The 18,629-nt window shown below is 35.6% G+C and overlaps 1 protein-coding gene across 3 annotated transcripts in view; it reads right to left on the bottom strand.

The window, feature by feature from the left end:
- LOC106063784 (serine-rich adhesin for platelets-like) overlaps positions 1-18,629 on the bottom strand; it is a 29,280-nt gene that overhangs the window by 10,163 nt on the left and 488 nt on the right. The window contains exon 2 of one of the 3 annotated variants that reach the window (XM_056045797.1): positions 5,713-5,762. The gene's annotated coding sequence lies outside the window, so the exon portion shown is untranslated. The remainder of the gene's footprint in view (positions 1-5,712; positions 5,763-18,629) is intronic. The other 2 variants (XM_056045795.1, XM_056045796.1) reach the window with 2 other exon arrangements.

The following is an 18,629-nucleotide window of genomic DNA, read 5'->3' as shown; positions in this document are numbered from 1 at the left end:
CCTGTACATCTAGCATTGACATACACAGAATTAAAATCGACGTTTTATTATAACACATACACACATTTACCAACAAACAAACACACACTCATTTAAATAATAAAGAAATTATTTCAATAAAACTCTATATGCTAACCGCAGCTCGTCTATCAATAAATTATTTTAATTTTTTTTTTAAATCGTTCTTTCTATAAAATAGGCCTACTTAAGCAATTCGCAATATTCCATTGAAGATGGTAAAACATTCAGAAAGAATTCTTGCTATGTAAAATGTCACTTTATCTAATAAGATGATAAAAAAAAAACAGACTCAGCTTGAGGTAAAAAAAAACTTGGGAGGGGGAGAAGCTGCCAACTCTGTTGTTATCTCACGCCTAAGATTAGGCGAGCGAATTTAGCTTCTTAAAGGTAGGCTACCTGCAGTCGGGTAGCAGATGGAGGGATTACACCTCATTACAGAGTGTAACATAGCCAGGTAGGAACAGGAATCAGAGGCTACAGTGTAGTCCTGAAACAGTCAACAGTTAAGTTGAAAACAGACTAAACAGAATCGAGTGTTACATACCGGCAGTGCTGGCCAAGTTTGAACTTACAAACTGAATGCATTAAAGAAATCTCTAGATTTATACGTGAATTTACTATCTCAAAAGTTTCCCTTATACTAACAAGTTTGGTTTGTTGACTAGTGTTAGAGCGTTTGGTTATTGAACTGTTGGCGTTTTATAAAAAGAAAATATCGAATATATTAATATATAAGAGAAAGCGATATAGAGAGAAAGATAAGGTGAGAGATTAGAGATTAAAAGAGAAAGGAAAATAGAAATAAAGATAAAATGGAGACGAAGAGAGAGAGAGAGAGAGAGAGAGAGAGAGAGAGAGAGAGAGAGAGAGATTTAATAGGCAGTTTCCGAATTATCTGTCAGGTATACAGCTAGGCAATATATTTTCAAATTCAATTAGTGAAAAAGGAAAGACTCTTTTTATATGGGAAAACACGCTCTTATTCGTTTACTTTTATTATTAGTGTTGAAGTATCAGCGTAGTATTGAGGTATCAGCGTAGTATTGAGGTGTCAGCGTAGTATTGATGTGTCAGCGTAGTATTGCGGTATCAGCGTAGTATTGAGGTATTAGTGTAGTATTGCGGTATCAGCGAAGTATTGAGGTATTAGTGTAGTATTGCGGTATCAGCGTAGTATTGAGGTATTAGTGTAGTATTGCGGTATCAGCGTAGTATTGCGGTATCAGCGTAGTATTGAGGTATCAGCGTAGTATTGAGGTATCAGCGTAGTATTGAGGTATCAGCGTAGTATTGCGGTATCAGCGTAGTATTGAGGTATTAGTGTAGTATTGCGGTATCAGCGTAGTATTGAGGTATCAGCGTAGTATTGCGGTATCAGCGTAGTATTGAGGTATCAGCGTAGTATTGCGGTATCAGCGTAGTATTGAGGTATTAGTGTAGTATTGCGGTATCAGCGTAGTATTGAGGTATTAGTGTAGTATTGCGGTATCAGCGTAGTATTGCGGTATCAGCGTAGTATTGATGTGTCAGCGTAGTATTGAGGTATTAGTGTAGTATTGCGGTATCAGCGTAGTATTGAAGTATCAGCGTAGTATTGAGGTATTAGTGTAGTATTGAGGTGTCAGCGTAGTATTGATGTGTCAGCGTAGTATTGCGGTATCAGCGTAGTATTGAGGTATTAGTGTAGTATTGCGGTATCAGCGTAGTATTGACTTATCAGCGTAGTATTGAGGTATTAGTGTAGTATTGAGGTATCAGCGTAGTATTGAGGTATTAGTGTAGTATTGCGGTATCAGCGTAGTATTGAGGTATTAGTGTAGTATTGCGGTATCAGCGTAGTATTGACTTATCAGCGTAGTATTGAGGTATCAGCGTAGTATTGAGGTATCAGCGTAGTATTGAGGTATCAGCGTAGTATTGAGGTATTAGTGTAGTATTGCGGTATCAGCGTAGTATTGACTTATCAGCGTAGTATTGAGGTATCAGCGTAGTATTGACTTATCAGCGTAGTATTGAGGTATCAGCGTAGTATTGAATTATCAGCGTAGTATTGAGGTATCAGCATAGTATTGAGGTATCAGCGTAGTATTGAGGTATCAGCGTAGTATTGAGGTATCAGCGTAGTATTGAGGTATCAGCGTAGTATTGACATAACAGCGTAGTATTGACTTATCAGCGTAGTATTGACATAACAGCGTAGTATTGAGGTATCAGCGTAGTATTGACTTATCAGCATAGTATTGAGGTATCAGCGTAGTATTGAGGTATCAGCGTAGTATTGACTTATCAGCATAGTATTGGGGTATCAGCGTAGTATTGAGGTATCAGCGTAGTATTGACTTATCAGCGTAGTATTGACATAACAGCGTAGTATTGACTTATCAGCGTAGTATTGACATAACAGCGTAGTATTGACATAACAGCGTAGTATTGACTTATCAGCGTAGTATTGACATAACAGCGTAGTATTGACTTATCAGCGTAGTATTGACATAACAGCGTAGTATTGAGGTATCAGCGTAGTATTGAGGTATCAGCGTAGTATTGACATAACAGCGTAGTGTTGACTTATCAGCGTAGTATTGAGGTATCAGCGTAGTATGGACATAACAGCGTAGTGTTGACTTATCAGCGTAGTATTGAGGTATCAGCGTAGTATGGACATAACAGTGTAGTATTGACATAACAGTGTAGTATTGCAGCATTCACGAAGTGTTGAAGTACCCAAGCAGTGTTGTATCCAGCTAATGTGGGAAATTTTCGGTTTGAAAATAGCCACGTTCTGTTGTAATATCCAGGTATTGTTTAAATACCCAAGCAGTATTGTAGTATACACATAGTTTATCCACGTAGTGTTTTAGTTTCCACGAAGTGTCAGGAATATCCAAGTTGTATAATAGTGTCCATGTAGTATGAAGTACCCAGTTAGCTTTGCAGTTTCTACGAAGTGTTAGGGATATCCAAGTAATATTTCAGTATCAATGTAGCCTACTTTGAAGTATCCACGTAGTATTGTAGTATCCACGTTGTGATTACATTTAAATGATATTTACAATATATACTTAAAGTTATTACCTAAAACTGCATACTAAGAACACAAAAAAAAATAACATCACAATATAAGGTGAAGAAAAGGCTAAAAAAGATGTCCACAACACATACAACAAAAAACACACTTAATGATTATTTAGCAACAAAAAATATTTTTTTTCCAATCCAATTTTTATGTTTGTTTGCACGAACTCTAAATATTCGATATAAAAAGTTCCATAGACCTATAAATATACTTAAACAAAAACAACAAAGCCTATATTAAGTGTGATTGTATCAATTAATCCAGATTAGCCATGTAATTAACTTTTTTAACAGATACAGACCAACAATAATACATCTGTGCGATTAGAAATATTTTTACCGATTGTTTTTGTTTAGCGCAATTATATGGTTTTATCTATCTAAATGTGCTATGATCCTATCACATATCTGGACCAGCTGGGATAAGGGGAGGGTTGGAAAGAAGACCTTGTTATGTGGATATAGAGTTTGAGTTTTTTTGACAATAGTTAGCAGGTCATCGTGAGGTCTATTTGCTGTATTAATCCTGTTTCTAATCTCTTCATTCGTGATGCGGCCTTTGTAAGTAACGTCTAGGATTTAACTATATCTTCTTAACTATCAGTTCATTGAATACATATGAATATTAACAATGTAATAATAATAACATTAATAAATCTCTGTATCCTGTGGTATCAAGAGGTTAGTCGAACTAACAACAGTATCAGCAACACTTTCGACACGAGCACATCTCATCATTTTGTATCCACGGGCTTATGGTTGTATTTGTTCATAGTTTTTAGTTCATAATTTCTCATTTTCCTTCTGAGAATATTGAAACCTGCATTTTTACCTGCCATAGCGGACCAATTGTGTATTTGTGTTTCCACATAAACTGTCTTTGTTACCTTATTTGTTCTTGTTTTGTCAGTTCCAAGAAATAATTGTGCGAAATTTACAGCTGGATCTGAGATTGACGTGTACAAACTTTTAAGCAGACAGAAAGACAAAGCAAGACTTTAACAAGCTGATATAAGTTTTGTAAACATTTACTACCAATTCCTACTATGTAAAGTTAAAACTGGTCTAAAACTTCTCATTCTATGTATTCCATTTTAGGCTTCATTATGGCAAGAAGACTTTCCACTATGATCTGCATAATCGAGTTCTTCTATATTATTTGGCCAAGTAATAAAGTTTACATAAGACGGTGCGCAAATGTATATAAGGCGGTGCGCAAATGTTCATTAGACGGTGCGGAAATGTTCATAAGACTGTGCGGAAATGTTTATAAGACGGTTCGTAAATGTTCATAAGACTGTGCGCAATTCTTCATGTCTATTTATCTATTGATCTATTTACTGAATACAAAGAAACATTTAAGTCGTGGGGGAAATTCCCGATAGAAGCGTGTTCAAAAAATCAAATAAAAAAAATAAAACAACAACATTATAGGATTATATTTTTAAAAATCATAACGGTTACAAAGCATAGTTTTTCACTGTGTGGTCAATTAGGCCCTTTTTTTTTTTTTACTATCTACAGCTAAACTATCACATTTTTAGGAAATCGTTATAGCCATTTTTCGAAATGGAAAGTCTTTTTCACAGACCTGTATAGGCCTATATTATGTATGGAGATCTTTTAACACTACAAAAAAAAAAATGTGAGACATTTCAAAACAAAGCATTTTTTTTTTTGTAAAGTAGTAATAAAGAAGTAAAGTTTTTTTTCGACCCTAACCTATGTAATATAAAATGTAATGTTTAGATCTAGAATCTAGTAATTAAACATTGAAAATATGAGCACTCTCGTCTCATAATTATGATTTTGCAATTTTTAGATATAAAATTTGAAAGATCTAGGTAATCAATCTATTTCAATGTACATAAGATGATTAAAATCAACAGTTGGATTCAAGGGGAGGAATCGTTAAAAATGGGTAGGAATAATTTTTGAGGGAAAGTCATATTTAGTCATTGTTTCACCCACAGCTAACACAGAATTAGACCAACAGGTTGAACAGGTCGAGAGTAAATAGGTCACACATATGTCATTACTTTATTTACTGTATCTTTCTGATTTGACCTGGAAGTTGTTCTGATAGGTAGCACCAGGTGACTCTAATCAATTTTAGTCGGAATATAGATCTACTTTGTCTTTCTCACTATTTCTCGCTCTCTTTCTCTTTTTCTTAAGCTTTCTCTTTCCCTGGTTCTCTCTCTCTGTCTCTCTGAATCATACTCTTTCTTTCTCTCTCTCTCTCTCTCTCTCTTTCTTTCTCTCTTTCTCTTTCTCTCGCTGTCTATATCTATGGCCCCCTTTCCTTTTCTCTCTGGATCTTTCTTTCTCTATTAAGACCATACAAGAGAGAACTTTACTACGTTACTACATTTAGACAATACTGAACTAGGCTATTTATTGATAAAAAAGTAAGAATAATAAAAATCAAAAATATTGTTTGAAAATACAACTGTTGTAAATACTCAATCTGTCCCAACCCGGCTCATCAAATGGAAGACACATTACAGACCGAATAACACGCCAGCTCACTGACATATAGAAAGGGTCTCTTTATCTAAGCAGTTGATAAATCTAGTACTAGTCAAAACAACAAAACACAACAATCTAACATACTTAACTCCTACCTTAGAGCACTTCCAATTCTTTTCTTAGTGCTGACCTGTCTGAAAAGAAAGAAATTGTTTCAAAATTCAATAAATCCTATTTTGATTAGTAAAATCCTATGCAATGGCATGTTAATGAAAACTATGGAAATATTGCTGTCCAACTTAACCATGCTTTAGGTTCATACGAATTTTTTAATCACATAGACATTAATTCATTTTCCAAAGCCTAATTAACATGTGAGGCTAGGACCACAAAACTTGGCACGAAATCAGATGGAGGCCTGGTTTCTCCCAGCCTAGGTTCACCCATCTTCAACAGGTATGCATGACATGTTTTGATCCAATATCCTTTTTAAAGCTATCATTATTTTTTAAAACAAAACGTAGTGTTGAAAACTAAATGTAAATGAAAGATACATTAATCAGAATATTATTAAATATCAACAATCAAGAATATTAATTAACAAGAAAAGATATTGTGTATATGTAGACTAACAAAATTTATTATTTGTAAAATATAACTTTCTAAGATTTTTAGTTTAAAGAACAGGGAGTTATATAACTGTTAGTGTTAGTTTGTGGCTTATACTTTGATTACTGGGTTCCAAGGATAAGATTACTCTAAACTTTTATAAGGACACAAACACCCAAACTGATATTAACATTAACATTATGAACTCATTAAAACATAAATAGTTGTGAACACAACTGTCAAATAGATTTCATTATATAACCCCTTGTATATTTTTGTTTACAAAGCTCATATCAAGTCTGTTTGGCTGGTACACAATTTGGAACACGTTTCCCCCCCCCCCCCCCCACCACATCCCGTTCTTTGATCAAGTTGAGATTTTGCACAAGTATTCGTTGTTCATAATAAAACATGAATCAAGAAAAAAAAATTTACATTAAATAGTGGTATTTAATTAATTTTCTTTGATATCGAAAAAGGGAAATATATTTAAATACATCTTAAGTATTGAAATATATGTATGTAAACGTGGAGTTCTTTCACTTGGATAATCTATTTTTATATTATTTTGTGTGTGTGTGTAAGTACTATTATATATTTTGCTTGTTTACTACTGCTAATAATAATTGTTGATACGCATGTGTATATAAGGAAGAGAAGGATAAATAAATTTGAACAAAAAAAAGAAACTATTTAAGAACAAAAAGTGCATTTTATCAAGAGTCTAGCATCCCCTTCACAACTGATGGCCTAACGCTTGTGTGGCTTGCACTTCGGACTGCTATCACAATGGTCCCGAGTTCGAATCAAGACCAATTGTTGTAGAAGTCCTGAACACCGACCTGCGACGTCGCAATCTGTGGCAGTTTAGACCTTTAGCTCGTCGCCACGTCACAGGTCCGGCGTCATGACATATGACCTGGCAAAGAGCTGCTGGTCTAAACTGCCCACAATTTGCTACGTCACAGGTCGGTGTTCAGGACTTCTAAAACGATTGGTCTCAATTCGAACCACGCCCGAAGCCTGCAGGAGGTTTGAGCTAGGAAAGAAATAATCTTCATCACTGATGGAGCTTCCAAAATGTGTAAAACAAAAACCCAACAGAAAGATTGAAGCTACAAAGTAACAAACTTATGCTATAATATATACAGTCCAATCTTCATAGACGGACTACATCGAGACGTGATCGATTTGGTCGTTATTACCCTAACCCAATTCGACTGTATATAGGTCCGTGTTAGGAACGCTATGTGTACATTAAAATGTAGTACTACCTATACATTTCTTGAAGATGTTCAAACATGGCGGGAAAAAAAAAGCTTGCTCTTTGGTGTATCCGGTGTACAAACACAATAATTTCACTGTGGATCAAGCATACGACTTTTACTGTTTGACTTTCAATTTATTTAAAAACCAAATATCAACAATCTAGTGGTAATAAGGGAAAATTGATTCAGAGATCAACTGCCCCACTTTTAAATTTAGAGCAAACATCTTGTCTACTTGGTTGGCAGCAGTGACATTTAATTTAGGGTCCTTGACATTGTTTAGTTTATCGTGAAAATCTCCAACAGGCAAAACTAATGGAAAGTAATATAATGTTAGTGACCATCGGTGCACTTTCGATATGTTATCGCATTACATAGGAGTGTAATAGTGATTATTAAATAAAAAGAAAAAAAAAAGCGTTTAGAAAAAAAAACAAAGAATTCTTCTTATCTTATCTTATATGTTACAGACGTTACTTCAAAAAAGAAGATAATTACGTCCTACGCAATTCATGTGTAAATCTAGCCAAGCATGTTAATCAATGACTTAAACTCAAAGTCATTGGTTTTCCTGGCTGATTCAGGCAACCCATTCCATTCTCTAATGGCACTTGGGGAACAAGGATAATTTGTACACATTTATCCTAGCATATGGAACGAGGAATGTGCCTTTATCTTTGCGTCTTTCTGAGTATTTCATTAAAGTTTTGTTTTTGTACTTGAAGATTATAGTTCAGTAATTTATGTATAATTGTTACTTTACTTTTTAATTTGTTTTTTGTATCTTTCTGAGCTTTTCATTATGTTTTGTTTTTCTATTTGTACATTATTATAGTGTTTTATGTATAATTGCTACTTTACTTTTTATTCTTCTGTCCTGAAGTGTCTCTAAATTTAGTGATTTTCCTAATGGCGTTACTCCAATGAAATGTGAATATTCGTTTGTTATAAATCTCACTACTCTATTTTGTATTTGTTCTAGTTTGTTCTAGTGTCCTTTTATATTCTTGAGTTGAAGAATCCCAAACAGAGGATGCACATTCTAATATTGGCCCAACTAAAATCGATACATAGACAGAGCTAGATACCACTATTAAGTCAAAACTATTCATAACACCTAAGCATTACAACGTTCTATAAAGAAGGTATTCAGGACAATATGTGTTGGGAAAGTTGTGAGTTTTATGGAGTTCCAGCAGGAGCTATTAGTGTAGGATAGGAAGACAAGGTGGTTAAAGATTTCTAACACAGCGGCTATTTATAGCAACACTACACGTCACTAAAGTGCGCACGTCTCTCTTTTCTTTCTTTCACTCAACCATTAGTGTGCTTGTGTGTATGTGTGTGATGGAGAGAAGAAGAGAGAGAGAGAGTTTTGCAGATATGTATAACTAGGCGACGGGTATGTGTGTGCGTGTGTGTTTATTTTCTTAAATTGAGAGACAGCCAAAAGAGAGAAAAGGGGGGGGGATGAGGTAAGGCCAAAGGTAAACAGTGCAAGCTTGAGTTTTATCGTGTGTGAGCAGTGTATTATGTAGAAGGTACTCACCCACTAACTTAGTGTAGGTAATGTTGTGTGTCTTGGGCAGATGCGCCAAAGATTGGCCGTTTACTGTGAATCTTTTAACCCAGGAACACATTGAGAGTTTACTAATGAGTTCTGAATAGTTTTGAATTAATAGTGTTACAATCTATCTATCTATCTATCTATCTATCTATCTATCTATCTATCTATCTATCTATCTATCTATCTATCTATCTATCTATCTATCTATCTATCTATCTAAATACCTATCTATCTATCTATCTATCTATCTATCTATCTATCTATCTATCCATCTATGTATGTATGTATGTATGTATGTATGTATGTATGTATGTATGTATGTATGTATGTTTGTATGTATGTAGGTATGCATGTATGTAGGTATCTATCTATCTATCTATCTATCTATCTATCTATCTATCTATCTATCTATCTATCTATCTATCTATCTATCTTTCTTTCTTTCTTTCTATCTATCCATCCATACTGCATATAACAGACCCATCTACACACACACACACACCCACACACACGTCTATTCTGAAACTTAAATGTGAAGTCAGTTCAAAGAATCCCCTTGAGTCCAGTGTGTTCTAGAGAGGTAACACTCCTTACATAAGTAGGGAGTGTTGAGTAACACGAGTTATCTCACATGTGAATTGTACGGTTTGTATGAAACATTATATATTTTTTAAACAATCTAAACGCGAACAGCGAGACAAAATAGTGTCAGTTCACATTGAGACACCTTGTTGGAGTGGACTTTAAAACAAAATGAAAAGAAACATTGTTAGAAAATAAAAACAGCAAAAGGGTGGAGTAAGATAAGAGTTTTATTTACAGAGATGGAGACTTGAGAACTTCAGAGATGGAGACAAAATACAGAGATGGAAACAGACAGAAATACAGAGATGGAAACAGACAGAAATACAGAGATGGAGACAGACAGAAATACAGAGATAAAGTCATGGAGACAAAAAACAGAGATGGAGACAAAATACAGAGATGGAGACAAAATACAGAGATGGAGACAGAAATACAGAGATGGAGACAGAAATACAGAGACGGAGACAGAAATACAGAGATGGAGATAGAAATACAGAGATGGAGATAGACAGAAATACAGAGATGGAGACAGAGATACAGAGATAAAGAGAAACAGTTTTCAAAGGGACATAAAGATAGAAATGAGATACAACAACAACACTGTGTCTCTGAAAGAAACACTCCTCCATTGAAAGAGAAACATTGCAGGTAACGAGAACACGGCTGGCTTTGATAGTGAAGAATTACAATTCCTGGCTCTGCACATAAATATATAGTAGGAAAAAATACTTAAAAAAACACCACCACCACCAAAGCTTATATTAAGTGTTATTGTATCAATTAGTTTATATTTATAATAGATCTAGATTAACAATAATAAATCTGTGCGATTAGAAATATTTTTACCAATTGTTTTTTGTTTAGCGCGATTTCCTGCTTTTAAGCCTTCTCAATGAGCTATGATCCTTTCACATGTCTGGACAAGCTTTTCATATTACTTTTGTTAGGACAAATGTATCAAAGTAATGTTTCCAGCTGTGGCTGAAGTTATGAAAAACAAAGAAAGTAAGCAACGTTGAGCTTTTGATGTTAGTCTATACATTTGTCCTACACACGTGCGCAAGCCATGTGTTAACCCATGAAGATGAGTACATTTAGGGGTACAACTCGATGTCTAGCATGTGTTAACACGAAAACAGCCACAAGCACACTCACACACCTAGATACTCTCACATCTCCCCCCCCCCCACTTACACGCTCAGAGAAAACACAAGATAAAATGTTCAAACATTCCATAATTTGTACACACTGTTTTATTGGTACTCATTGACACAAGTGGTCGACGGAGCAAAGTCAAGGAACATCTAGATTAGACACTCCGCTGCAGCAACTGATATAAAACGTATATCTGAAGAAATGTATAATCAGTTGTGGGCGCATTGGGTCAGTGGTTCAGCGTTTAGCTTCCGATTCTAGGATCCTGGGTTCAAATCTCGGTGAAGACTGGGATTTTGAATTTCGGGATCTTTGTGGCGCCCCTGAGTTCACCCAACTCTAATGTGTACCTGACTTTAGTTGGGGAAGGTAAGGCGGCTTGTCGTTGTACTGGCCACATGACACCCTGCTTGTCAACAGGTGGCCAAAGAAACATATGACCTTAATACCATCAGCCCTATAGATCGCAAGGTCTGGAAGGAGAACTTTTTTACTTTAGCATAAAATCAGTAATTTTTAGTATTAAGAACTAATGAAATATATACACACGCACACCATAATAATAATAATAATAAATAATCTTATTTATAAAGCGCTATTTACAAACAAAATGTAGGCTCAAGGCACTGTAATAACATTACAAACACAAACACAAGAGAAAAGTCTTAAACAGATAGGTCTTAATGTTCTTCTTGAAAGTAATGTAGAATGTTGTCTGTCTGAGGTCAATGGGGAGTGAGTTCCAAACCTTTGGGCCGTGCACTGAAAATGCCCGCAGACCGTAGCTTTTGAGGGTGAAACGTGGCACCACTAGAAGCTTAGATTTGTTTGATTAGGGATTCCTCATAATTAAGTTAATATCTAGTATCTATTTTAGTTTATACTTCGATTGTTAAAATCTATAATATATTAAGCAGTTTAAAATGTAAGGGACTAATAGGCAAGAACTCAATATGAGTAATTATGAGACTGTATATTGGAACGTAAAGAAAAACCGATGAAAATTGTAATTGTTTGATTGAAGATTTATTTTTTAAAATATCTCTTATATTTTAATTCTGTTAATAGTTTAATCTATATCTAATTGGTGTAGATCTTTCACACCCTTCGATCCATAAATTATAGCGTTTATATAGCGGTACCTTCATGCTTATGGCATGCTCAGAGCGCTATGGTCAATCTTATTTGTGGAGCAGTGGGGCGTAGGACATCTGGGAGAAGGTTTGCCGTGCTGCCTTTAGGTGCTCAGTAAACACAACTCTGCTCGAGTCGGGTGTCGAACCTCGAGCCTTCTTAATAGGTAGCCAAGTTCAAGCATTCTTAGCTTCTCGACCACGCTTCCCAGTAAAAGTAAAAGTCATCTGTTTCTGTGGACCACTGTTAGTATAACGAGGGTAGAACGGAAGGTCTAGACTGGAAATTATGTTTCGACATTAGACCAAAGGAAGAAACGACAGTCCTCTATTAAGTGTAGTCTAACAAATAGATCTCTAAACATTCATGAATAGACCTTGAATCATAGTAGAATCTTAAAGCGAGGCTAACAGCCACAGATACATAGAGTTATGCTGTGTTTGAGAACGAGGCTAACAAACACAGAGACACAGAGTTTTGCTATGTTTGAGAACGAGGCTAACAGACACAGAGACATAGAGTTATGCTGTGTTTGAGAACGAGGCTAACAGACACAGAGACATAGAGTTCTGCTATGTTTGAGAACGAGGCTAACAGACAAAGAGACATATAGTTCTGCTATGTTTGAGAACGTGGCTAACAGACACAGAGAAATAGAGTTCTGCTATGTTGGAGAACGAGGCTAACAGACACAGAGACATAGAGTTCTGCTATGTTTGAGAACGAGGCTAACAAACACAGAGACATAGAGTTCTGCTATGTTTGAGAGCGAGTCTAACAGACACAGAGACATAGAGTTATGCTATGTTTGAGAACGAGGCTGACAGACACAGAGACATAGAGTTCTGCTATCTTTGAGAACGAGGCTAACAGACACAGATACATATAGTTATGCTATCTTTGAGAACGAGGCTAACAGACACAGAGACATAGAGTTCTGTTATGTTTGAGAACGTGGCTAACAGACACAGAGACATAGAGTTCTGCTATGTTTGAGAACGAGTCTAACAGACACAGAGACATAGAGTTATGCTATGTTTGAGAACGAGGCTAACAGACACAGAGACATAGAGTTCTGTTATGTTTGAGAACGAGGCTAACAGACACAGAGTCATAGAGTTCTGCTATGTTTGAGAACGTGGCTAACAGACACAGAGACATAGAGTTCTGCTATGTTTGAGAACGAGGCTAACAGACACAGAGACATAGAGTTCTGCTATGTTTGAGAACGTGGCTAACAGACACAGAGACATAGAGTTCTGCTATGTTGGAGAACGAGGCTAACAGCCACAGATACATAGAGTTCTGCTATGTTTGAGAACGTGGCTAACAGACACAGAGACATAGAGTTCTGTTATGTTTGAGAACGAGGCTAACAGACACAGAGACATAGAGTTCTGTTATGTTTGAGAACGAGGCTAAGAAACACAGAGACATAGAGTTCTGGTCTGCTTTGTAAGATATTTGTTACAAGTTTCGGAATTTTTCTTCTTCAACATTTCGCCTATGCCTAAGGCCGGCCCTGACTGTGCGTCTGTCTTTATCTGCGCCTTTGATAACGTGTGTATGTGACATTTCAACGTAATATCTAGGGGGGATCAGCAAGTTCGTGTTCTTGCACCTTCCTCTAGAACACGCCTATGTTTTCACGTGTTTATATAAAAAAGAAATTTGCCTGGCTATCATGCAGTCTAAAGACACAGGTCTAAGTCTGTCTGGCTTGACGGGTTTTGTTGATTTAATATTTCCAACCCGTTATCTGTTGCCAGACTGCTGTTGGGTCACAGACTTATAAAACTGCCCCGCAGGGAGCTTCTAAATAACTTCTGCTTTATCGCTAAGCATTTAATATATTATTTCAAATTGAGATACTAGCGAAATCAACAAATATGAAGAAGACACATTCTAGATGTTTTAGACTTTTTTTTTCTTCCCAGTGAAAATTGAAGTTGTGATTAAACTAGAAATACATAAAAATACTTTTTAAAAGGACTATGCCTCCATCACACGACTTATAGAGATTTTTTTTTCTTAATTACTAAAGAATATTAGATTTAAAATAAAACAAGGAAACATTTTTTTTACTCCGCCACATTCCCAACTTCGTCCCGAGAAAGAATCCTGGTGAAGTGAATGTATAGCTCTCTCATCTACTAGACTTTACAATATTCAAGTGATAGGCCTTTAGATCTAGACTCAAAAGACGATGCGCAAAATGTTCCTGATCATTAATTTATTAGACTCTCCAACGAATGCGGAAATACCCGAAAATCTAAGCCTATAGTCTGTTCAATGTAAATATGTTCTCTTTCTCTAGCCAAATTTTAAACTTTTCTTTTTTTTTTTTACTTTGAAAAATTATAACAAACTAGATTTTTCCCAGTGCTTTAATAATATCAGATTTCCAGGACTTTTTCGTATATTTTTTGCAATTACAGGAGATTTCCAGGAGACCCTGGAAAATCAGGAGGCCTCGGACACCCTGTTAGTATGTATACAAGTTATAATAGTTTAATTTAAAAATTTACATTAAAATTAGCGCGGGGTTATGAAAGTGCGTGGCCCACTGCGACCGTATAGGTTGCAGTGGCATAAGCCGGCACTGGCGATATACATTAATTGTCATCAGTGTATATATAACAATGAGATGCCTTTGTACCTTAGCGAACTGATTACTGCGCTCAATGTCACGTTTCTCCCTCAAAAGCTACTGTCTGCGGGCTTTTTCAGTGCACGGACCAAAGGTTTGGAACTCACTCCCAATTGATCTCAGACAGACAACATGCTACACCACTTTTAAGAAGACTATTAAGACCTATCTGTTTAAAACTTTTTAAGAATATTGACATTTTAGCTGTCGTGTTTCTGTTTGTAATGTTATTACAACACCTTGAGCATAGATTTTGTTTGTTAATAGCGCTTTATAAATAAAATTATTATTATTACTATTATTAAATTATAGGAAAGCCGTTTCCTAGATACGTGTCCAGGTTCCAGGTTCCATGAAGATACGAGATGAATAGAGTATAGAGTTATTGTAAAAAAAAAAAAAAAAAAAAATATCTCGAAAATGTTTCCGAACTAAGCGACAAGATATAATAGATCTTGATATTATGTGATTGTGGTCACGATTTAAACAATTTTACCATGACAGAAAAGATGTAGGACACCGATTCTACAATTACAAACAGACATATCGTGAGTTGGCCTCCTTAAAAGTTGCATTACTGAATAAAATCCTACACTTTATTGTTTACAGTTTATGTTTGAGTGACACAATGATACGTACAATTCGTTGTCTCTGGTTATGATGTTTTGTTTTTTGTTTTGAGTAATGAATAATTTGTAGGACAAAGTTCCAAAAAGGAAAATAAAGATATAATTGTAATATTATACGAATTATCGTTATTGTGAAACGTGCGTTAAATCCCTGGCACTGCTAGTATTGATACATTAAAAGGGAAACAAATTTCGCTGTAGTCTCCCCTTAAGAGTGTCCACTGAGGAATTAAGACTATCTAATGACAAGGCTGGTCTTAGGGATTGGCAAACTAGGCAGCCGCCTACGGCGTAGGATTGGTGGGGCCTCGCAAAAGAAAAAAAAATAGATAAACAAGTTTACAAAGACAGTTTGTGTGGAAACACAAACTCAAAATCGGCCCCCGAAGTGGTCCACCCACGCAGGCTTCAATATTTTCAGAAAGAACATCCAAATGAAATCATATCAAAGACAAATGAGAGATAAGAATGGAGAAAGAAGGTTGACAGATCTTGTGTAGTGCCCCAACGGTACAGCAGATCAAAGGATAGGTGCAAGTGAATGCAAAGTTAGATGTGAACCTGGCCTAACTAGTTCCCCTTTCAGACCTTGTGGTCTATAGGGCAGATGATGTAAAGTTCATCTGTTTTTGTGGCCTACGGTTAGCGAGGTTGTCATGTAGCCAGCTCAAAGACCAACCGCCTTTACTTTTCCCCAACTAATATCAGGTACCCATTGGAGCTGGGTGGACTCAGAGGCGCCTAAGGATTCCGAAGTTGAATATCCCAGTCTTCACCAGGATTCGAACACGGGGCGCCCGGTTCGGAAGCCAAGCGCTTTACCGCTCAGCTACCGCGCCTCTCCTGGCCTAACTGAAGTCTTATAATTGATATAATTGTTTTGAAAAGGCTCAATCTCTTATTCGAATGCATAGAGCAGGCATGTGTACATATTTTATATTGCACAAAGTTGACGTTTACAAGATTACTATTCGTGTTAATTTAGGTCTAACTTATAATGCATACTAATTAGCTTTTTCTCTTTAAAAAACTGCTTGCATAACTGATTTTAAAAATTAGATTTTTCGCTTTCAGAAAAAAAAAAGTAGCCGTTGCATCAGAACTTTGAATGGTCTAAAATATTGTGATGTCGGATTTTCAATATCTTTTCTAGTTTACGAGATCTAAACGGGACGGAAGGACAGACGGACAGACAAAGACAAAACTAATAGCGCCTTTTTCCCTTTCGGGGGCCGCTAAAAATGTGAAACTCGGATAGCTTTCAAATCTAGCAGAGATCTATATCTTTTAGCCTAACTGTAAGTCTCTACTTGAACTCATGGTCTAGCAGAGATCTATGTCTTCTAGCCTAACTTTCTCTACTAGAACTCATGGTATATTTGTGAATGTTGAAATCTCACTGTTAGACTCTGTATGTTAGAAGAACATTGCTTATTACTATTGGTGAATATGTCACAACGTTTTTCGGGTCTGATGAATCAAAACCCGCAAGCAAAAAGATAAGAATTCTAAGAGTTGCTTTATTAAATTTCGTTACTTGTCAGCAGTGATTGTCTTTACCAAACATAGAAATTGTTTTCATTTATAATTATGGTGTTTATTTTTATTTTTCTATTTTATTTGGAGCTTTCAAATTCACCTCGCCTAGGGCCTCCGATTACCTAAGGCCTGCCCTGAAAAATATATAGCAGGTCTGTAGAAGTACCGCCATCTGAAAGGTAATGAGAATCTTTCTATGTAAAATCAGGATACAAATGTGTCTGTTCCTTGTCCCCCACACATTCAGCTATCCAAATTGAGAATGTTGTTATTTTAGTTCACTTAGTTCACTTCTACAGACACACTTATACGGATTTGTTCAAGCGTGTCTAGCCTCTATGTTTGTGTCTTTCTGAGTATTTCATTAGGTTTTGGCTTTCTATTTCTAAATTATGGTTTAATGGGTTTTTCTTTTGTATAATAGTTACTTTACTTACGTTCTGAAGTGTCTCTAGGTTTAGTAATTTTACAAATGGTGTTACTCAAATGAAATTTTGATATTCGTTTGTTGTAAATCTCACTGCTCTATTATGTATTCGTACTAGTTTCTTCATGTTTTCTTGAGTGAAGGGATCTCAGACAGAGGATGCATATTCTTATATTGGCTTTACTAAAGTTAAATAGCATTTTAGTTTTATGTTCGTGTCTGATTTGTAGAAATTTCTTTGTCTCCGTAGAGTAAGTAGTTGGCGGACTCGAGAGCCTGTTTGTTAAGTCTAGCAATACGTATCGATTGTCTCCCTTAATATTATTGTTAAATTAAGACTAAGCATAACAAAAATAAAAATAAAGTAAAGATCCCCTTTCAGACCTTGTGAAAGACTAAACATAGTGTAATTTAAAATTAGTCTCAAGAAGTACATTTAGACCGCTGACCCCTATATGTTTTATACAGAGAAGATCATTTTATTTTTCTAAATCATGACGCTGCATAATATTTACACTTTAAAGAGTCCGGTCTTAGCTGCCATGGTTCTTGTATCATCCCTCTAGTCTGAGTGGATTATATGGCAGACGTCAAACAGAACTATTGGCTCACATCTGTTTGTTATTAAATTCCCGTGCACTTACAACTCATGCATCAGGTGAAATCGGTCAGAGTCTGTGCCAGGTCACAGCACATGCGGTAAACACGTAACAGAAGTGCTTAAACAACAACAACAATAATAAGACTAAGTCTTGATGGTAGATCTAATGACCTCGCAATTAGATAGTAAATAATTGGTTTTGAATTCCAACAAAAACTCACTACAAATCTGTTAAAAGAAGAAAGTTCTTGCTAAACAGTGAAGAGAATGGGGGAATTAAAGAAATCGAGCTTTAAATCATTGTTAGGACTCTGTTTAATTTTCTAAGTTCAGTGGACCATAAAATTCAAAGCAAGATACAAAATTAATAATAATAATAAAAAAAAGCCCTACTTATTTACTTAGGGAGTTTTCTTCATTAAATGATTGAGTCAAAAGGCATAGCGCGATATTGACTTGGTCAGTAACAAAGGCGAAATTAAAAAAAACACCCTACAAGAACAAAACAACAACGTATTTAGCAGCATACGAATCAAACACCCAGACATCTCTATCTATCTATCTATCTATCTATCTATCTATCTATCTATCTATCTATCTATCTATCTATCTATCTATCTATCTATCTATCTATCTATCTATCCATCTATCTATCTATCTATCTATCTATCTATCTATCTATCTATCTATCTATCTATCCATCCATCTATCTATCTATCTATCTATCTATCTATCTATCTATCTATCTATCTATCTATCTATCTATCTATCTTATCTATCTATCTATCTATCTATACCTGAAGACGACAAGCCTTATCTATCTTATCTATCTATCTATCTATCTATCTATCTATCTATCTATCTATCTATCTATCTATCTATCTATCTATCTATCTA

The sequence above is a fragment of the Biomphalaria glabrata genome, chromosome 11 (genome assembly GCF_947242115.1).
Source record: "Biomphalaria glabrata chromosome 11, xgBioGlab47.1, whole genome shotgun sequence".
NCBI classification, from domain to species: domain Eukaryota; kingdom Metazoa; phylum Mollusca; class Gastropoda; family Planorbidae; genus Biomphalaria; species Biomphalaria glabrata.
This window is presented reverse-complemented; position numbering and strand designations above follow the sequence as displayed.